This window comes from Triturus cristatus, chromosome 8 (assembly GCF_964204655.1).
Source record: "Triturus cristatus chromosome 8, aTriCri1.1, whole genome shotgun sequence".
In the NCBI taxonomy this organism is placed as follows: domain Eukaryota; kingdom Metazoa; phylum Chordata; class Amphibia; order Caudata; family Salamandridae; genus Triturus; species Triturus cristatus.
The window spans coordinates 1235034592-1235057438 of record NC_140591.1 but is presented as its reverse complement, the minus strand read 5'-3'; positions in this window follow the sequence as shown (position 1 = coordinate 1235057438).

Below are 22847 nucleotides of genomic sequence, written 5' to 3'. Positions count from 1 at the left end.
CTGAAAATGCAGGTAAATAACAAAGGCAGGTGTGTGTGAAAATGTGCGTGACAAAGCTGCTCTTTTAAGTGCTTGAGCCACACTTGATACAGGGCAGCTCTGCACTGACTGAGAATGTTACCAACAAAACTTTCTAGCTCAATGCCCTGAAAATAGCGCAAAGTGATTGTAAAGAATATTCCAGTATTTGGCAATCAGCACAAAACAAATATGCCTCTCAGGGCACAAGTCCTAAAAGAAAAAAAGTGAGGGGACTAACCAAGGGGCATATCAACAACAACCGAGGATAATTATCGCCGGCTAGCGTTGATTTTTATCGCTGAGATAGCGTGCTATTAGCAACGCTTATCTCAATAGCGATAAAAATCCTCACGCTAAGTGGCTAACGTGAGATTATCGCTGGAAACCCAGCGATAATCTCACGTTAGCTTGTTGATAGGGACAGACAAATTTAGCCATGATATCCTCCTTCCATAGGATATCATGGCTAAGTCAGAAAAATACCAGACGTAAAAAAGCAGCGTTAACCGCAGTTAGCGCTGCTTTTTTTGTCTCTAACAGGGTTAGCCATATTCTTGATAATAGGAGAAATGTCGCTTGGCGACATTTCTCCTATTATTTTACTCTGGAACGCCCCCTTTGCATCTCATTAGAGATGCAAGGGGAAGCGTAGAGTAAAAGGGTGCTAACATGCAAATTTGCATGTTAGCACCCTGTTGTTGATAGGGTGCTAGTTTTATCTCTGCTTTTTTGGCTTTTAAAGCCAAAAAAGCAGAGATAAAGCCCTTGTTGATATGCCCCCAAGCTAGGCAGTGTGCAAGGGACAACATGGTGTGTGACATCACGACGTGTAACATTGCATGTGGCATCACAGGAAGTGGCATCACAACCCATGACCTCGCAGGAAGTGACATCAGATCTTAAGACCTCACATATGTTTAGCAGGTCTATCCTGAGTACATCTTAGCGCATTACAATATTTAACAAGAGATTTTACATTGGGGTTGTGCCAAAATATTGACGCAAACCCGATGGAAAATCTGTGCCTCTACTTATACATTTTTTAAACAATGCCACAAAGAAATTGGCAACAAGGAGGAACATGGCTGTACATCTGTTCTGCTTAATTGGTTGCAGTGTCTGTATTTTAGAATATCTTATGTGGTTAAGGCGCCTGCTGCAAACATCTTTGTGTGCCAGCTAAATCTCAGGGAATAATAATAATGGTAAGACAAATCTGAAAGATAACGTATTTGCTGGAGAGATCTGTTTTTGGCAAGTCCTAGTTTCGAATCAAAACAATACGCCTCCTGCAAAGCAGATTATGTAGCACACAGATGACAGATTTGTATTATATGGAAATGGGTAAGTGGGTTACTGCTTTTAACAAGTTTTAACCCCTTCGCTGCGGCGCGATTTCCGATCCCCCCCAGCGCCGCGCCGCCATGCTCGTGACGGAACAACGCCGTCATGAGTCACGGGCGAGCTGTGCTCATGACGGCGTGGTTCGGTCACGACTCCGCCCACTTGCATTGTTCACCCGCACAGGCGGGGAATCAGTGCCGCGTGGGCGGAGCAGCCACCAACGGCCGCAGCATGACGGAACCACGCCGTCATGAGCACACGCCGCCCGTGGCTCATGACTGCGTGGTTCCGTCAAGCGCGTGGAAGGGGTTAAGACAAAAATCCTTTTATTACTTGCAGTTCATAAATTGTAATCTTTCTAATATAGCACAGTGAGGTATGAAGGACATGGGGTTCCTACCCATTGTAATCCTTACTTTCTTATGTAGCACACCCTTTATATTGATGTACACACTACTGTAGTGCTAAAGAGCAATAAAACAAATTGTGGTATTTCAATTATTTGTGTAAATACTGGGGCGACCAACACATCTGACATTCTTACAGTGCAAGCATATCTCTTATATACAGTGACAGAACAAAGGCAAAAGCACTTCTCTCTTAAGTACCTGTGAAGTGATACAATGTGAGCCTGTTTTTCTCCTACATTACATATAGGTGTGAGGCTCCCCATAGCTCCCTGTCAGGATACTCCAACAAAGAAGAGGCCTAATGGCCCTTTAACTTCAGCTTTTGCTATGGGGGAAGCTGGAATCTGATAAGTCCCTTCCCTGCCTGCACCTTGCAGCTAGGAACAAAAGCAGACAACGTGCAGACACTACTGAAAATGCCAGTGTCTGAAAATTACATTGGGTCGTGTTCAGCATATTTCTGTGAATTCCGGGAGAAGTAGAAAAGGAATGTGGCACTCTGCTGAAAGTGGCCACAACATCCACCCTCTGGAAATAGTGGGTAGACGGCGTCTACCCTCGACTCGGTCCCTGGCAGAAGATAAGCATTTAAAAAGAAACAAAAGTGTCCTGTTTCAGAGTACTTGTGTACGCATGCATGTTTGTGAATGTGTGCGCGTGCAGGCATGAAGAGTGTGTACGAGTGTTGTACGCACTGCTCACCCTAGTAAAATGCTGACCCTCACAAAATAGTGGTAATTCTTGGCAAACTGCGGGCATCCATGAGATGATGCCCATTGCCACTTGTGGTAAAACGCTGACCCTCTTGTGGGCATCCATTGTATGGTGCCAACTCAGTGGTAAAATATATTTGACCCTACAGCACTACATTTTATAAACGGGTGTGCATCCAAGGAACAAACCTCATTGCACACACCAGGTAAAATGCCTGCCCTCGCATGCTTGTTTTTTTTTCTTAGAAACTTACAGGCATCCATGGCATGGTTCCTTCCTACCACTGATAAAATACTGTCAGTTCTCTGCAACTTGTGGGCACCCACTCTTCATAAAATGCTTGCCCTTCGAAAATGGTCATAGTTCCGAACATATTGTAAACGATGGGGCCTGACAGAATGCCGTCATGCTTGATATATTGTGCACATCCATGGCTCAGTGGTTTCCATCCATGTCATAATAGTGGTCATGACATTATGTGTCAATTCTTGGCATATTAAAACATCCATTGGACAAGGTGTCCAACCCTGGCACAACAGGGGTGTGTAGGTATGCTGGGAGCATCTATGGGCCAAAGGTGGTTCCTGCACAACTGCGAGAATTCATTGTAGACATTCAATGCACCCAGCCCTGTTATAATGCTCATTCCACCATTGAAGGGGTAATTTATGACAAATTGTGGGCATGTACGGCCAGCTAGTGGCAGCCATGGTATAATTGTGCCACGGTACAAATTTAATAATACATTACATTTCAAGCAGGCTAAGAGAAAAGAGGAAACAGTGCAGGTTAACATGCGCAACCTGAAAGGTGGTGTATATTTTCTTAGCTCACCTTCTCTCCAAAATACCCAGCCTTTGGGAAGAGAGTTGAGCAAGGCGAAACCAACTGCATTTGTAAATGCGCATTTAAAGAAAGTCAACGAAAGGAGAGGCAGGTGTGGAATGTGCGCGGAGTCTCAGGGTTGAAGAATTCTACTCAGATTCCAGAAGGCTCAGCCTTTCATCTTTCAGTGGGAAGACACAATATTTTACTCGTTTACATGGGTAGCGCATCACTCACAACGCTTTACAAAACAACTCGAACAAACGCTGTGATCTCCAAACGGAGAGGCGTTTAGGGCAGAGATTTATAAGGCCCAGGCGTAGATGTTTTGTTTTTAGTTCTATACAAATATATGCCATTCATTGTTTCTAGTTTCCCCGCTGTCTCCGGCGTGGTAATACATTGACGCAGAGGGGCAACTAGAGGCAAATTTCGGGGGGGGGGGGGGGGGGGGGGATGGGGCTTAGAAAGAATTTCGGGTGGGGCTGAATCTTTAAGCAGTAGGCAGAGTGGAGCTGCAGGGGCTCTTAAAAGGGGTGAAACAACTGCGTGGCCTCATTAACATGCAAATGGCTTTTAGACCTGTTAAGTGCTCGGGTGCGGCTGTGTGTGCGCCCGGGAAGCTCTCTCATCCCGGGCTGCCACACACAACGGGGGGGGGGGGGCTGAAGCCCTTTGATTCCAATGGGTGTTGCGCGCCTGCATTGATGTAATATCAAGCTACGTTTCTTGATATGTCACCTGACCTCTCTCTACTCGCTCGCTGCGTATTGTTCTTACACGGCATGAATTGGAGTTTGCCTTTCCTTCCCTGTGAACGTTGTTGGAAAATGCAAGACAAGTGCCGCAAGATGCCGCCTTTGTCTATTATAACTCCGAAGGCTCGCGCGACTTCAACCCCACACACCTCGCTCTTTATTTTGCCATGCACATGTCACCGCCTCCCGCACCGGGGATTCATCTAAATCCAAATAAAACTTGACACGCTGATGGCCATTTTATATGGTTCGCCCTGAAGAGCGACATAAGCTCGACTCTCTGGGCGACCATGAATAATGCATGCCCGAGGTGAAAGCTGCCTCGACGGCCGCTCCGATGGCGGGCTGGCTCTTTTCAGAGGCTGCATGGTAAACTTTGCGACGGAAATCAATCCCCAAACCCCGTTCCATTACGGAGGTGCAAAGAGCGTCCCGACAGCCAATCAGAGCGCATCATAGACGTCGGGTTATCCAGAAATGAGAGCCTGCGGCGCGGTGTAATAATCAAGGTGTGAGGCAGCGCTCGCGCGGCGGCCCGCTGCTACGAGCTCCCGCAGCTGCAGCCCCGACAGGCCCGGCTGCATCTCAGCAGCCTTGAGCCCTTTGAGTCCAAAGGGCGTTGCGTGCCTGATTGGGATTAAAAATAGGTCCGGGCACCATATCAAAGAAGTGGTTCGCATTTGTGGATTGCGTCTTTTCGCTGTTTAGGGGTTTCTCAAAAGAGGCATGTCTTCTTAACTGAAATTAAAAAATACACATTTTGCCACGACTCTGTGCAAGGATTAGTTCACACTGGTGAACCACACTCGAATATAAGAAATAATATTAGTGAGGCCACTTATGCTGAGGCCCTCTGCCCCTGCTCAGTCTGCATACAATAATAGGTAGCCTGGGCGGTAAATTCCATCACGCTGGTGAAATTTGTGGAATATCGCGTTCTGCGGAGAACGCGGAATTACCAAAAATTCCGCAATCCGCGGCTTCACAGAATTGTTTGCTTGTTCGCGCTTTCAAAATGCGTGTTCGCGAAATATTTCCCCCCAAGCACGCAAACAACGTTCACGAACAGGAAAAAGGCATCGCGAACGGGCGGAACAAGCAATTCCGCATGTTCGCCGAACTCTGCGTACTCGCGGAGATTTTTTACTGTTTCGCGGAGCTTTGCGTAGCGCGACTATGCAAATTCTGCCTACCCCTAATAATAGGCCGGCCCAGCAAGAGTCTGGGAATGACACATCCATCCAGTTGGTGAAAAGGAGGCAATAGAGGCATATCTACCTCCAGAAAGGCCGCTCAGTACTCCACTGGGCTGCTGGCGGATTCTGAACAGCACAGGCACAGCGCAAATAATCGGCCACCACTCTGGTAAAAAAATCAGCCCACAGCTGCAATTCAGATACAGGCGCATTGTCCAAGTGGCTGCCTTACCAATCCGACCCTGCGGATCATTCCATATCATTAGTGACACCGTTTTTCATTAGAGGGCTTTCCTATTGCAACATCATGCATTCTGAGAGTGTTGGCTTTGGTTCTTTTTATCCAAGTCAATTACAGTTACACAAATTAATTCAATTTGTGAAAATGAAGCTGAGGTTTGGAACATGATGTACCTGATGACCAGGAGTCATATGGTAACCTTACCAAAGCGTGTGGGGGGGAGAGTGCAGTGCACTTCCAGAAATGGCAAATTCATAATGAAAATGAAACATTTATAACTTCAAAACCTATCTCGAGGTCACGCCTCTTAACAACAATCCATAGAAAGTACATCTGGTGTGTTTTTTTGAACGTCAGTATGAGGGTAGTGTAAAGTAGTGGTCTCTAGACCTACATACTTGGAAATAATGGACACTGACACAGTAGTATGGTTACTGGAATTGGCTCGGGGGCATGTGCGCCCTTCTCCTTATATTAGCAGTGTCACCTGACCAGTGACGCCTGTGATGGGTGGGTGTACAGTGTAGGTAGAGCACACTCCTGAACACTAGAACGTGTCCAGCAGGCCATTACATCCCTTCAAAACTTTATTGAAAACGATGTGAACAAGTCTAACCTATGGGAAAAGAACAAACAAACAAAACACAGCACCACTGAGTCTCTTTAAGCCATCTGCCGAGCAATACTGGATCTCTTGACCTCATGTCCATGAGGTTTGAGTTCACATCGATAATGTCGTTCGGTCCGACCTGGTCTCAGGTGTTGGAGGCTATTTACGTAGTTCAGTGTGGGTGCATCCAGAGCGGTGGTGGAGTTCACTGCTGATAACGCTTCGAAGGCACCAAGGCTCCATGGATGGCCAACCGGCTAAGACGGAGGGCGACATTGATGCACGGGAGTCTTCCCTGAAGGCCATGATGCATCCCAGTGCCCGCTGGTGGAGCAGCTTCAGACTTCCCTCTCGTGCCAGAACTTCCCTCTAATAGGAATTTCCTTGAGGCCCTTTCTCCCAGGCTGTCATGGGACTGTGTGGACTCTCTTGTAGGCCACGCGAAGACGTCGCTGAGGAGCTGCCAACAGGATCACATCTCAGTCGCGCTTGCAGCCACAAAGGGTGTTTATCCCAGGGTCTGTGTGCTCTGGCCATCAGGTCTCCAGTGCACAGGCCTTAATCAGTATTTGGGTGACCGGTCTCCGCCCGCAACCTCAGTGCTTCCTGTCATGGAGCTGCTGAAGACGCATTTCTCTTGTCAGTATTCCCCTCTCACCAGAATTCCCTTGAGGCCCGTGCCTCTGGATTACCACGGGACTGCATGGGCTGTGCGGGGCCTCTTGTAGGGGTTGGTGTGGAACTCCCAGGGCCATGTCCAAGCCTAGTGCATTCTCAAGGGTGGATGGTGCTGGGGTGGCCGGCTGGTGCGGCCTCTGTCATTCAACTTCACTTCTCGCTCTCCAAGGGCCCACTCCTCCCAGGGCTCTTGCCCATGCTGTCAGATTTCCAGGTGCGGCCCTCAGGGCACCTCTGATCTGGTACTCTCAGTCATTCACCCTGGCAGGGTGCAATCTTGTGAGGTAGCTCCCGTCAGGCAGTGGTGGGGCTACTAGACAGCCTCTTGGTGGGCCCCCTCTGCTGGCATCTTGCGTGCCCGTTCCTCTCTTGCTGCTCACCAGTGGGGGTGTGCAGTGCTATCTCATTGCTGCATTCTGGCCGCACAGGGCCATTCCTCCCCTGTTGTTTCCAGGGGAATTGTTGGCATTGCCCATGTTCCATATGCAGTGGCTGACTGTGTTTTAGGGTTATGGGCCTCACTGGGCTCATCTCCACCTCTCTCAGGGTGCAGGCCTTGGTGTCTGTGTTAAGGTTGCCTTCTCCACATGGCTTACTGGCTCTTTTCCATACGTGTATTGCAGACAGTGCTAGACCCTTTAATTATAACAATAGATCTTTAGGACTGCTGGTTGCACCAGTATGGTGATGCCCGCAAAGTCTTTAATTTACTTACCTTGTTTTTTTTTGTGTGTGGCGGGGCTTCTGGTCACCTGTGCTTCTTGCTTTGGTGGCCGCTTTTGCAAGGACTCCTTGCCTTCATTTCATATTCACACAGGGTGCCATCTAGTGGGCAGCTTCTGACATCGCACTTGCCTTTTAAATGGGCTTCTAATGAGCCTGGTTCTCTCAGGGCAGAGTGGGGAGCAGACATCCTCAATCAGCCTCTTCCTTGGGCTCCAAACCTGACAGCCAAATTTATGGCCACACTCAGGGGACGGGAAAACAGCAGGATTTTACCGGTGAGTAGGTGTTCAGTGTCTCAGACTCCGGTCTCTCCCTCAGATGTCCGCCCCTTCAGTGCACTGCGAGACAGGACCCCAACACTGGGGTAGAAGCAGTCTCTGCCCACACCACCTTTCCCCATGTGCAGACTCTACTGGGGAGCTTCTCTCTCACCGCGCAGCAGATGCGATTCCCTTCTAGTCACAGACAGGTGAGTGAAGTTGAGCTTGGCAGGAGAAAACTTTCTGCCCCTTTCCTCACTGTCACGGTAAGCGCGGGGTAGTTTCCCCACCTACATCAGGCTGACTAGTGCTTTTAGTCTCGCTAGTGGCTTCTCTAGACTTGCGGGCACGCTCCTCCCTGTTTCATTCAGTGCTTCTTCTCGTTCTTCCTATCCGGGATGTGCACTCGGGGGGGCTCCACCAGCTCTTACTGATGCCGGGCATCTCCGTAATGTGTGGCGGATCACCTCCTCACCTTGTGGGCAAGGACGCTCCCTGCTCCCCTGTATACAGTGTAGCCCTTCACCACACAGCAGGGCCGTAGTGCTGTACAGCTTCTCGTGTATGCTTACCCCTACTTCAATGCTAGGGACTGCTCTCCATGCTACGGGCACTGCTTGAACACTTTTGCAGCTCAACTGGCAGGCGGACGACTGCAGAGGCCTTCAGAAGCAGGTGCCCTCGTCCTCGCTCACCTTGGTGGCCATCCTGCTGGCACCAAGTGCGGGAGTGCCTTGGGCTCAGGTTACACTTCCCCCACGAGGCACAGCAGAGCGGCAGCCAGTATACAGGTGGGGTCAGACCCTCTCGTTGCCATTGTAAAGGAGAGGCTCTAGGGCCACACACTTGGAAATAATGCACACTGACACAGTAGTATGGTTACTGGAACTGGCCCAGGGCACATGCGTCCATCCCCTTTTATTAGCAGGGTCACCTGACCAGTGACACCTGTGATGGGTGGGTGTAGAGTGTAGGTGCAGCACACTCCTGAACACTAGAACATGTCCAGCAGGTCACTACATGTAGTATGTCACCTCTAGAATTCTCTCCCTTGGGACGAGATGTACTTGGGTGACTGTGTGCTTCGAGGAATACTTGCAATATGTCCGACACCATGGCAAGCACTGATTCATACGACAAGAATGATTTCTTCGTGTTAGACAACCAAACCAAACCTCACCAAAGGCGGATGTTAGATTCATTCGTCACTGCCTCTTAGAATATAAAATATCCAGAGCTGTAGATCAAGGGCAACAGGGGACTGGCACATGGATTAAGAACCACCCCCCTAAGAGGCAGGGCTGGATAAGTGCCAAATGCAGCTCTGGCAAAAGGTTTTAGCCACCCTCCTCACTGCACTGAGTGAGCACGTGTGAGCATAGTTGAGGGAGGCCTATGCTTTCCAAAGGTATTTAGAGGTTACCTCCATAATACATTTGGTACAGATTGGCCCAAAAAATGCATTTTGCTGCGGAGCTTTACATTTTATAGGCAGCTCTTAAAGGTGAATTAATACTCTATTCCAAAACTCCATAATCACACACTGGTTGCCACGTTATGCAATATCTGAAAAGTTATTTCAAAAGCTCTTCTCTTTTATCCCTACTGTGCATTGGTACCCAAGTAAAGCAACATCCAACGCGGTTTCACAGTGCAACATCGCTCGTGACGTAGGTCTTCCACTAGTTTACTACCTTTGAGTCATTGGCAGAGGTCTCACAGTGCACCCTCACCCTTATTTGCAGTGCAACCTGGTGTTCTAATGCTAAGACAGCCACAAGACTCTTACAATACACCCCTGACCTTGTATCACAAGCTAGTGTGACAGAGCATAGAGCTCCAAACCATACCCGTCAATCCTGATATGCAGAACAAACTGCTGACTCAGTATTGACTCATCCATTGAGCTCCCAAAAGGCACCTCTGTTCGGATGTGCAGTTCTGCTGGGATCACAGCATAGAGAAACTCAAAGCACACTTCAAATTAATTTTGTCTCATCACTTTCATTAAGGAAGCAGAAGAATGTCCTTCTTTCTAGTAAGATAGCTCAGTGAGCTAACATGTTGCGTGGAGTGGAGGGACAGTCTACGCGTTTCACCCTTCTGTGATTGATAAAATGACTAACAATGAATATTGTCACACGAATACATGTCAGCGGCATATTTTATCTGCATTCCTCAGGCATGCAGTGCTGGCATTGGTGGGGACCCAGACAGATGTCTGTCAACTGTTCATGAGCAGAATCCAGGGTCTGGAGCGGCCCCAGGAAATCATCGCTACTGTGATCCAATGCAGCGTGCTATCAGCAGGGCCAGACAGGCCTTTTATTCTGCCAGGCATTTCCCCAGTGGACTGGAGCCCATCCAGGCAAATATTTAGGGTAGTGAGTGCTGCTGGTTCCTGTGTCACTTGTCCCAGCTCCCCAAGGTTAATTGCAGCAGGCACGGGTAGGCTTCAAGAGAAGGAGGTAGGGGGACGGTAGAGAGAAAGTGAGAAGAGAGGGAGAAGAGAAAGAGGAGAGAATGAATGGATGGATGGAAAGAGAGAGATTGCACGAGGAGATAAAGGGAGCGGGGCTAGTTTGGGTATTTTTGCCAAGGCTGCTTTGGTTCCCAGGTCTGGCCTTGGCCCACACTTGGGCACAGGCAGTGGTGTAGCACACACTCAGTGTGTGCTTTACCCCAAAAACCTACAGCCTGCAGGGAGATGGACGTTCTTATCTTCCTTCCAACAGAGCCTGGCTGCAGATCCCCCACTTCCGGACAACCAGTCATTCCCTTTGTCCCAGTTGGAGCTTGGCTTGGAGCAGTGGAGGCTGAATATAACCCTGTTAGACACTCACACCTTGCCAACAGACTTTGGAGCCAGTGAGTGAAAACGAAGGCACACCCTGCCTGTTATTTATTAATTTGCCAAAGGATAAACTCTGTGCTGAAAATATTTTTGACCTTCTCAAGCTCTGAATCTGCAGAAGATTATGTAATTAGTCTGAGTATTCTCTGTACGGATGTCAATTATGCCTGTGTTACCTCACTAACAGCAGCCATTTATATAGCACTGAATACAAAGTGACGCTGATGTTTTTGGCATTTAATGATAATTGGTTATCACCACCCGATTTATAATAATAATCCACATTTGTAAAGCGCAAACAATCACTCGTAAGGGTCTCTAGGCGCTGGGGGCCATCAGGAAGATTAAGCAAGCTATTGCCCAGAGTCATATGGTGCTGGGCTAATCTGCCTCCGGCGCCGGGGATCGAACCGTGATCCCCTGATTCTGGAGTCAGTCACCCTGGCCGCAGCGACACACCTCTTCCCTTATCAGCCTTAGAGTAATAAGAGATTAAGTTAAAATCTGCAAGGACGCAGACATATGTCTTCTGATAACAGACAGCTCCTTTCAGAGGGAATCTACCTTAGTGGGGTGTAACCTGTGATATGTAGGTAACACAAGGCTTGCAACAACAAAAACATGAACCCACTGAGCTATTTTAAATAAAATACAGTTCTCCGACCTATAGGTTATACACATTGCTATGCGTCTGCCTATTAACTCACTGAGCTATTATATAATTTTTCAGAAGTTTGGCCCTAGATTACATATTGACCTATCCTGCAACTGCATTAACCACCAGCTCTATCTTACTAGTATTACATGCTGTAACATGATGGATATACATTAAGCACTGCAGCTGTTGCCTTACCCCCCTACACAGTCTTAAAATACAGTTTGCCTATTTCCAATTAAGTAATCCCTATCAACTTTATTATCAGATATTTCTTTATTCCACTTTACTTAGGGGCACAATTAAAATATTTCACACAGAACACCAGAATTTTAATTTCTCAATGAATAATGCAACATCTTTAAGAAGTAATTTTGCTTACCCTTAACCCCTACAAGGCCATCATGTTTGATGGTGTGGTCATTCAGACTTTTCCAACATTTACAGGAACTGTTGTGACTGTGGTTCCTGCCAATGTGTAGAGTTGTCTGTCATTTTGGCTTCTGTCTAGTTAAATGTTTTTCCAAGCTTTATTAATGCAAACAGGACTAGTGTGGCGTCTGTTGCAACACTACAAGCCTCCCTAACACAGAGATGCAGGTACAGCATGTGCAGATGCAATATGCTCTACTGCCACTCACAAAAGAGATACAATATGTGATGGAGCAATGCATTCTTATTCAAACACTAAGAAGAGGTAGAGTATATGCTGGAGCACTACAAGCTTACCTCGCATCCACAAAACCGTTTTGGCATAGATAGGTGTGGTGGAAAATTCACACTCATGCACACAACAGTTGGAGCGAAGCAAGCGGGTGTGCAAGAAAAATTTTAAGGTAAAATTGCGCCAACAACCACTAGGCGTATGCATAACAGCTAAGGTTGAGGATATCAAAGAGCTAAACATGGCTCCCATAATGGGGAAAATTAAAAATGACTTCCATCGATGGGACAATCTGAAGCTGTCAATAATGGGGAGGTGCAACATCATCAAAATGATGATTTTGCCTAAATTGCTGTATATCTTTTGCACAATCCCCCTGGAAATACACAATTTCTGGTTTCGCCAAATTGAGAGGGAGGCAGCAAGATTTATCTGGTCTTATGGCAAAACACGGAGAGCTAACACATTTCTTTCCCTCCCAAGGGAGAGAGGGGGATGGGGACTCCCACATTTTAAGGTATATTACTTAGCTGCAGTTTTGCAATATTATGGGCCTCTCCTTGGTGTCAAGGCTAGGGAGGGAAACAACCCTAGCTACATCCAATCAATATTTGAAATCTTGATCGGCACACGTGCTAACGGCTGTCTCTTAAAATTTTATGAAGCCAGTTAACTTTAAAAAAACTCGGTTCAAGGTTTTAATTACTGCCTTTCGTAACTGGGCTGGCGTAAGGAAAAAATTAGGAGTAGGCAGGTTTAACAGGAATCCTCCCTTGATTGGGAATGATCAGCTCCCGATGGCTCTACAGGATGAATGTTTGGCAAGGTGGGGAAGAGGTGGCTTATATAGAATTAAGGATCTCCTGGCAGGGGGTTGCGTAGCTCCCTTTGATATATTCCGAGAAAGATTTAGTGTAGGCCCCGGGATTTTTTAAAATTCTTACAGTTAAGGGATTTCCTTCTTAAAAAAGCTGGCGGTGCTGCAGGTTTTGGGCAGGTGGCGATAATCGAATTGCTTATTCGCAGCACGGGTTCCTCAATCTCACAACTTTATAGTTGCCTGCTGGAAGGGCTGCCAGACGATCTAGATAAGCACAGGCAAAGATGGCAGGATAAATTGGGGGTTTTGGATTCTTGTTTCCTTAAATCAGTTGCACGGGAATTCCGTGCTATGCTCGGCTAATCTGCAATCACAACATTTCAAGACCCTGTTTGACCTTTATATCACGCCTTTGAAAATTGTGAAATGGGGCGGAGTGGAGGGAATCCACTGTTTTAGGTGTAAGGCACATGCTGCGGTCATAATACACATTTTTTCCACCTACCCCTGCATCGAGCCACTTGGTCGAGAAATATCTGCTTTTTTAAAGCTTGTTTTAAGAGGATGTTCCTCTGTCACCTCATCTTATGTTATTGGGGGTCAATGAATTAATAGGGAAAAAGGGAGAAGAGAATATTTTTTATTGCAATGGCAGTTTTTAGACCTTGTGTTGCCTCCGCCTGGCTAGATCCGCAACCCCCGACTTTTCAACAGTGGAAAGGCAGATTTTTGCACATTTATAATCTAGAAAAAACACTTTATGAGTGAAGAGGTAGAAAGGGTGGGGCAAAAGGGAAAAAGATTTGGGGCCTGTTTACAACATGGGTGACTCCATTTACACAGGCAGAATGAAATGTATGGTAATAACTGTCTAGTATAAGGGCTATGTGATGAAACTCTGTTGTATCTTTTGCCTTTTATCCTTCTATTGTATATAGCTTTTTTACGTGTACAGACAAATGTAACTGCTTTAACCTCTGAATTTATTTATTGCCTGTATATAGTCCGCATTATCTAAAAGTCTCTAGTTTTTGGTATCTGGTTTTAGCTGATAATGGTTTTTATCTGTTATATACCGATCCATATTTATGGTATTATAAGCACCATGATTTATTGCTTCAGCTGTACTGTTCTTTACGGTAAAATAAAAATATAATAAAATAAATAAAAAATGCACTAGGCGCCAAAAAGGGATAACTGGTTTACCGGACCAAGTTCAGGCCAGCCGCGATGAATTGCTGACCGGCTACAAGGACCAGGTTAGGTCTGCTGAACAGAGTACCTTAAATCCTGGTTGCAGAGCATTGCGTGGATACTAGGCTAAGAAGCATTGTGCAGTCAAAGCAATGATTTGGTACCGAGATGTGGTGGGCTGCGGTGCGAGGTCCTGTTGCATCGATGTCAAGGATGCCATCAACGAGACTTGCGATGTGCAATCCGGGCATCAAGGAAGCGGTGCTCAGCTGGTGATGCATTGGTTCTGAGGAGCTGCGAGGCTGCGATGCTGAAGCCGTCGTCGAGTTTCTGTCGATGAGAGACGCAGGTACCTGGATTGGAGAAACGCCGTGTCAGTCAGTGATGCGTTGGTTCTGAAGTCTGCACTGGGGACTTTCTGTGCCAGGCCCATGCCACACAGCAGCAACAATGCATCAATTCTGCTCAAGGATGAGTTGCTCAGCAGGGAACATGTATTAATTCAATTGGTAAGCACTTTAGGCCCACTTCCAAGGGTCCAGGACTAGGGTGGCACCACTTGGCATGCTAAACTCACAGCTGGCAGCATCCAAGTACAGATTTAAGGTTGTTGGAAGCCTGTTATGTCCATGAGGCTTCAGATCAGGAGTCCAGCCAAGTCGACTTGGAGTCACGCCAGGTTCTGGGTTCAAGTGATGCAGGTCAAGTCCTCACACCCAGGCAAGGAGGGCAGCAGGTTAGCAGAGCAGGCCAACACGTCTTCCAAAGCAGGAGCCCAGCAGAGTAGCAGTGGCAGTCCTTCAGCAGCCACAGGTACAGACGTGAACTGAACTGGTGGTGTCTAAGGACCAGTACGCATACTCAGTAGTGCCTTTGAACTGGGGGAGACTTTAAAGACAAGCCTTTGAAGTGCACAGATGGATTGTCTTGTCAGCCCTGGCTCCAGACTAACCACAGGGGGTTTAGCAGTCCTTTGTGTGGGACAGGACACAGCCTATTCAGGTGTAAGTGAGGATGGGTCCAGCTCCTCACTCCCATCCTATTAGGATAGCCCACTTAGTCACACCTAAGTTACCATTATGTGTGACTGCCTGGGTGGAATACACAAAGTCCAGCTGCAAGCTACACCCAGTCATGTGACCAGAGACAGGCTGCAGGAACCAAATGGCTAAGGCAATAAAATGCCAACTTTCAAAATGTGGCATTTTCTGAATTGTAATTTAAAATCCGATTTCACCATAAGTTAGGATTTTAAATTAGGATTCCAGTGACACCAAACATGAAACAGTCATATCTTCCCATTTAAAAATTATGCTTAAAAAATGTAATAAGGTCATCCCAATGATATCCTATGGGAGATATAGGCCTTTTAGTAGTGAAAAACGAATCGAAGAGTTTTTCACTACCAGGAAATGTTCAACTTAAAAGTTGATGTCCTGCTTTTTTAAAACATTGCACCCTGCCCGCTGGGCTGTCCAGGGCCTACCCTAGGGGTGACTTATATGTATTAAAAAGGAAGGTTTGGATCTGGCAAGAGGTTTAATTTGCCAGGTTGACATGGCAGTTTAAAACTGCACACACAGGCTCTGCAATGGCAGGCCAGAGACATGTTTAGAGGGCTACTTGTGTGGGTGGCACAATCAGTGCTGCAGGCCCGCTAGTAGCATTTATTATACAGGCCCAGGTTACATGTAGTGCACTCTACTAGGGATGTATAGGTAAATTAAATATGCCAATCAACCATTTTTGGGGAAGTGAGCACAAGCACTTTAGCACTGGTCAGCAGTGATAAAGCGCACAGAGTCCTAACGTCAACAGAAGCAAAAATCCAGCAAAATTCTAGGCAAGCAGGCAAAATGTTTGGGGGAAGCTCACTCTAAGGCTGTTAGGCCTAACAGTGGCTCTGGAGACCTTCTCGTAAATGGTCCAGTTCTGTAAGGCTCAACCTCGCTGTTGTATAGAATGGTAGGAGCAACATCTGGCCTGCTGTGGATCTGTTGAAAAAGCATTAGCAACCACCAATAGCACTGAGGTCAGTAAGGTACAAGAGAAGCCTATGTTTTGTTGGTGATTGACACTGTCGGCGTCAGTAAGCATAGTCGTGAAAGGTCTAGTGAGCAAAGAAAAAATAGGGCAGTTGGAAGAGACTGGGGCGGTTAAAGGAACACATTTCACCAGTAAGATCACCCCAGATACACGAACTAGAAATAATTCCTCCTCTTTCCCAATTACATTTATTTGCTGATCCCATAAAGCTGCCCAGTTAAGTAGATAGAGCACCATGGGCCATAATACAAGCAGGGAAATTATGCCTTCATGCCCACAGCTTGATAGTAACAGACAGACATAATCTGAGTCCAGATGGCTTCCTGCACATTTGGGCTATGGTGCCACTTCCATGGTACCTCATTGTGTAGGCAAGGCAACCTGGAATGTGTGCATCTCTTGACAAAGCATTAGGAAGTGGAAGCATTTTTCAAATGTTGCACAGCTGACACTCTCTTCCTCTAAGCACATAGCTCCATGCAGGCCTGGCCTGACTGGCCATAACAGGAATTGGACGTTTTTTCCCAGGAGGCTGGAAGTGTGGGGGCCAGCTCTGCAGAGGTGGGGCCTGATTTTGTTACTGGGGGCCTGTTTTGCAGCAGTCATAAGCTTAGCTAGATCTGCCTCTTTTAAATGCAAGGAAAAACAAGGTTTAACTATAATGAAACAATTAAACTTTTCTTCTTAATGTAAATCATAGGTTCCAAGTGAAGGATTATATCTGAACGCCGAAACTTCGCTTGGAGAGAAGAGAAGATGGTCTGGAATCTCCAGAGGCAAGCTCCTATGGGTGCATTCTTGTGGAAGAGCCATCTAAGCGGAGTTACCTGAAAGATACCAAAGATTAGAATTTTGCACTTCAATGCCCTATGTAGAATGGAGAAATGTTGCACAGTGCATCATAAAATACATTATACAAAGAAAACGTTTTTGTTTTTTAATTTCTTTTATATAACGTAAAAATTAAAGACATTGTTTTCATTTTACTAATTAACATTAGAAGTTCAATATCCACTTCCAGGAGGGAAGGGTTGGTATAATGTTAGCCTCCGTGTCTTTAATGAAATCCAAAATCTCGGGTCATAGTAATAGGAGAATCGCAATTTAATTACAAGACCGGAGGCTACCATTATGCATGTTGGTAGTCATGTAGAACTACGTCAGACATGTGTTCAACAGGTTTACAATAGTGTTTCGCGAAGGTGTGGGAACTGGACCAGTCACCCACATTAAGAATCTCGTCTAGTTTACCCCCTTTCCAAAAGGATTGACTAGCCATAGCACCACTTAATGATTGTGCTTGAAATCTTTTAAGGTCTATGGCAGCTAATTGCATAGCTAATTTAACCCATCTAGCGATAGAGGTAGAGGAGATGGGTTTGAAGGGTTTAACAAATGATATAAGTAGTTGGTTGACACCAATGGTGGGATGAAAACTCACTCTTGCATCGTACTCTTTCATACAATCTACCACACATAATATTTTGCAAGCATCAAATCTTGGGTAGAAGATCATGTCTGACATGGTTTTAGTTCTTTTGATAATTTCAAATCTGACACCAAAGGCGTCATTAGTTGTATTAGTTATTTCCAGTGCTTTAACGTCTGACACTCTGCGATAGGATATTAGGCATAGGAGAGAAGCTAGTTTAATGGACAGTTTTTTATTATCCAGGAAACTGTTATCAGGCTAGTTAGAGAAAAGGTCAAGCAATAATTTGACGCCCCAGAGTGTTTTGTATTTAGGTTTAAGGGGTCTTCTAAGCCTAATACTTTTCATAATTCTACATATTATCGAGTTTTTCCCTATAGTTCTCCCATTTAAAAGGGAATTACCTGCTGATATAGCTGACCTATAGCAGTTAATTGAATTGTAGGTAAGGCCTCGTTCAAATTGTTCCACAAGGAAGTTTGCTACATATACGATGAGGGCCTCCACGGAATTCAGGTTCCTTTCCATGCACCTATGAACCCATCTTTTCCAGATGCTTTTGTATCTGTAGTGTGTACCAGAGGCCCAAAAGTCCTGGAGGAGAGTTGAAGCCCATGCCGAAAGGTTAGTGATTTCATGGGCTCTCCTGACACTTTCCAGGCAAGAAGGTTCAAAGTCCCGCTCTGGAGTAGGGGATGTTCCAAACCGTCTTTGTCTCTTAGGTAGCCTTGTAAAGCTGGGAGTAGAAAGGAAATTTCGTAAGCTAATTTCAAGGTTGTTGGAAGCCATGGTTGGGACAGCCAGAAGGGTGTTATTAGGATTATTGAACATTGTTCCTTTCTCAACTTCTGTAGAACCTGCTGGATCATTGCAAAGGAGGGAAAGGCATATCCCTGAATGCCTTTCCAAGGTTAGAGAAAGGCATTCACTGCCAGAGTACCCGGGTCTAGCATCCACCTGAAATAGTTCTGTAGTTGAGATGTGAGCCTGCTTGCAAAGAGATCTACTTCTAAGGGTCCCCATAGTCACTCTAGTCTTCTGAAGATGTTTACATTGAGTTTCGAGTTAATGTAGTCTACTGAGCATCTGGAGTTCCAATCCGCACAAACATTGTTTTTTCCCTGAAGGTATTCTGCTCTTAATTATATTTTGTGTTCCTGGCAGAAAATCCATAATGTTGTCGCTAGGTTGGCGAGGTCTGTGGATTTGGTGCCTCCTAGGCAATTTATGTAGGCTACGGCTGACATGTTGTCCATCTTGAGAATAACTGATCTGCCCTGAAGGGATTGCTTGAAACTCATTAGGACAGCGGTTAATTCCATAAAGTTTATGTGGTGTGTACTCTCCATATAGGACCATAAGCCTCCCATCTTCTGACTCTGAAAGCAAGCACCCCAGCCCTGAAGGCTAGCGTCTGATTCCAAAACTAATTCCGTGGAGTTACCAAAAATTACTTTTCCTTTACAAGCGTCCAGGTTTTCTAACCATCAGGTCAGTTCTGTCTTGGCTTTTGTGTCTAGATGTATTTTGTCTCTGTACCATAGGCCAGATCAAAGGGCTCTGCCCTTCCCCCTTTGGAGGGCCCGATAATGTAAAGGACCCGGGAAAATAGCTTGGATGGAGGATGAGAGGAGACCCAGGAGACTGGCTAGTCCTCATAAGGTTAAGAGGTCTTGTTTTAGGACAAATCTTGCTTATCTTTTTTGGAGGGAGTAATAACATTTACTTCACGGTATCTACTGTGAACCCCAGGAACTCTCGAGACCTCGAGGGGATCATAATTGATTTTTCTCTGTTTATTATAAAACCTGCCCTCTCTATCAAATCTATGATAGTGTTCAGGTCTTTCAGTATTTGAGAGTGATCCTGAGACATGAGGAGAATGTCCTCTAGGTAAATTATAAGGTGGATACCTCTTTCCCTCAAAACAGAGGCGATAGCCCTCATTAGCTTGGTGAAGCACCAGGGGGCAGAGGAGAGACCGAAGGGAAGAGCTTGGAACTGGTATAGGTGATTGCTCCAAGCAAATTGTAGGAAAGATTTGGATTCGAACGCCATCGGAATTGTAAAATAGGCGTCTTTCAGGTCAAGTTTCACTAACCAGTCTTTTCTAGAAGCATGTCTCTGAGGAGATGGATATCCTCCATCTTGAAATGTCTGTAAGTGAGAGATTTGTTCAGTTCTCTGAGGTTTATTACAGGCCTCCAGCCTTTGTCTTTTTTTTCTACCAGGAATATATTTCTTAGGAAGTTCATACATTCCCAAGGTACTTCTACAATTGCTCCCTTTTCCAACTTAGAGTTCACCTCTTCTGCCACAATTCTCTGTTGGTCTTTGGTCAGGTTTAACACTCTTGGGGTTGTATTTTATGTTGCTTTCTCTATGAAATCTATTTTGAAGCCCTGAACGGTTTCCAAAACCCACGGGTCCTGAGTGCTTCGTTACCAGGTGTGAAAGAAGTGTTTTAGTCGACCCCCCACTTTCCCTGCTGAAAGAAAAGTATGAGGTGAGCTGGTACTTACTTGGGGTGTTGGAGGTGTTTTGACCTCTAGCTCAGAAACCTCTTGAACGGAAAGGTCTTTCTGTCTGTGGATAGAAGGAGGGGTTCTCCGTAGTCTAAAGAAGGGTCTTTGGTAAGGACAGCCGGTAGAGCGACCCCTTCTGCAGGTCCTGGCAAAAACACTAGGATTAAAAACTCTGTGCATATTAGTTTGTGTATTATCTGGCGCAGTAAAGGTTGCCACATACTTTCCTGGGGTTTTGATCATGTCTTCCCTAAAGAGGAGTCCTTTGAGGTTAACAGAAGGTTCCTTCTCGGCCATATCACGAAGTTTGGGATCTATCTTTGTCAGGATGACCCTTCTTCTTTCGGTGTTAATTGCAGTATTGGCAGTCCCTAGAAGTATTAGTGTCCTCTGGCTCCATCCTCTCAGTAACTCACGGTTTGGGGGAGAGCCATTAATATAGCTTTCTTCAATTAGGTCGATCATTCTACACCAAGGGCCTAGCATGTCAAGCATGCGGTCCTGGCATGTCTTAAGGGACCGCTCAGTGCCGTTTCTTGGGTTCCTGCCCAGTTTAATCAGGAATTTAATAGGTGGACGGGGCATGAAAATAGGTTAATTCATTGAAAAAGAGTGAAATAACGGTCGGGAAAAGACACAGGGGTATGTAGCTCAAGGGGTACAGCTCAAGAGGTACAGTACATGCTCTAACAGCTATAGTTAAAAGGCAAAGCGGTTAACTTAACTTAAGACAAACTTAACTTAAGACAAAGTATCTAAAAGATTAAAGGGATGAGAAAGTTAGTTGTACTTATCTGCTTGAAGCTGCATTAAAAGAGGCAGATCCATCTAAGCTTATGGCTATTGTACTACATGAGCATTCTATTCTAGATCTTTACTTTATAATGTATTACTTCCAAGTGACTGCTTGAAGTGGCATTAAAATAAATATGCATAATGGTAGCCTCTGGTCTTGTAATGAAATCGCCGACCCTCCGGGGGCTGGTCCGTCAAACGTGCCATGCCTGCTTTGGTTTCCCAGTCCGGCCCTGCATGCAGGTGTCGTTTCAGTTATTGGGGCTCCCCTGAGGCTGAAGTGATGCACGATTCGCTAGCAAAAATGTACAGAAGGCATAGCACCTCCACAGCTCATTAGGTTTTGTGGAGTACAGGGGATCTACATTTTAATTTAATATTGCTATTAATTTTATTTAGCAACAATAACATTTCAACCTGAGTTTTCCTTTACTGAGGATGTGGAATGAAGCCCCAGAAACAGTTGGCAATATAAACCAGTGGGCACTGGGAAGATAATATGAGCTCGGAGGACAGTTACAAGCAGGAATGTGAGCCTATGGCAAAATTCATGATGGTCCGCTGCCATATGACATGATATATTGTTTCCAGTTCTTGATGCCTCACCATGAGTATCACTACTCTGTTGGAGGTCAGTACTGGCCCTTTTGGAGAAAATCTGGAGGCCACCTTTAGGTTTTTGTGTTGTTTAGAGGTGGCCACACCTAGAGAGTTGTATCCATTTCCAAAAACCACCTCTGTGGTAGTATGTCCAATTTTGGAAACCTAATCTAAAGCATTGTGTTTGGTGTTGTGTTTATTTCCAGAAAAACTGTGATAATATAAAATCTTGAGGAAACAAACCAGGATGAGAAAAACATAGGACCTTATTGGGCAGGATACATGTAAGCAGTAAGGGATAAGAACAAGGGTAATGGTTAAGGTATGCTATTGGGAAAGGAAAGGGATAAAAGTAAAAGGAAGGTTAAATAAAGTTGTCATTAAAACAAAGAGAAATACAGCAAACACATCATGACATATTGAAAGCCCAAAGGCTGGGGTAAGGTGAGAAAGACTGTGGTGGATGCAGGTAGCAAATTTAACGGCTTTCCCCTGGGAACAAAGGTGTGCTGCAGGAGGCAGACTAAGAAACTGTTGCTGTATTTTAGCATACTCAAGGCAAGACTCCTAGCTGCCATGACTGAGGCGTATATAAACAACACTTGCTAATAGAGCAAGCTTCTGGTAGTAGAGCAGAGGTTTTCGAACTGGGGCACTGGCCTCCCTAGGGGGGGCTCAAGTGATCCTGTAGGGAGGGTGCCAGGCTCTGGCCCCAAGAAACATTATGCTCATAACAGTGCTTTGTTTTCAGCAGAAAAACAATGAGTGGCAGTAAGCTGCTCTGTAATGGGCCATCGCTACAAATGTTGTCATTTATATCCTGGCTGGGAGAAGGTGTCAAAAGAGAAAGAACTCCAAATATTCTTCAAACCCCCCACCCCCATTTCTAATTATTACAATGTGGATACTTTACACAATAGTAAGGCCGCCTGACCAATAGTATGTTAGACTATCATGTATTTGATTGGAATTTTCAAACAGTAACAGAACTTAACTGCAATGTTTTAATAAGTCTAGACATATTTAAACATTGTCAATTTAATAGAATAATTGTGAAAAATATTGAAGGGGGCGCAATGATTTTTTTTTCTCACTGGGGGTGTGGCATTAAAAAGTTTGAAGACCACTGTAGTAGAGGATGGGATGAATGTTTCAGGATGGGACAAAGCATGCCAGTAGGGGCAGTTTATGCAAGAAAGTAAGCAATCTGTGGTTGGAAGGATTTAAGTGCGAGGGACATATGAAGATGACTGATGGACAGGAGTAGGGCAGTCAGGAATGCAAGACCTGATATGGTTGGGGGAGAAAATATAATGTGTTGCCTGCATAGACACAGTAAGTAAAATTGAAGGATGCCATTTCCCAAAGGAAGGTTTTGCGAAGAGTTAAGGGAAAATAATGTAGAACAAAGGAATGCAGGGCAGCTCCAGGTAAAGGTGTAGCAAGTGGTTGGGATGTGCACCTCAACAGAGAAGTGTT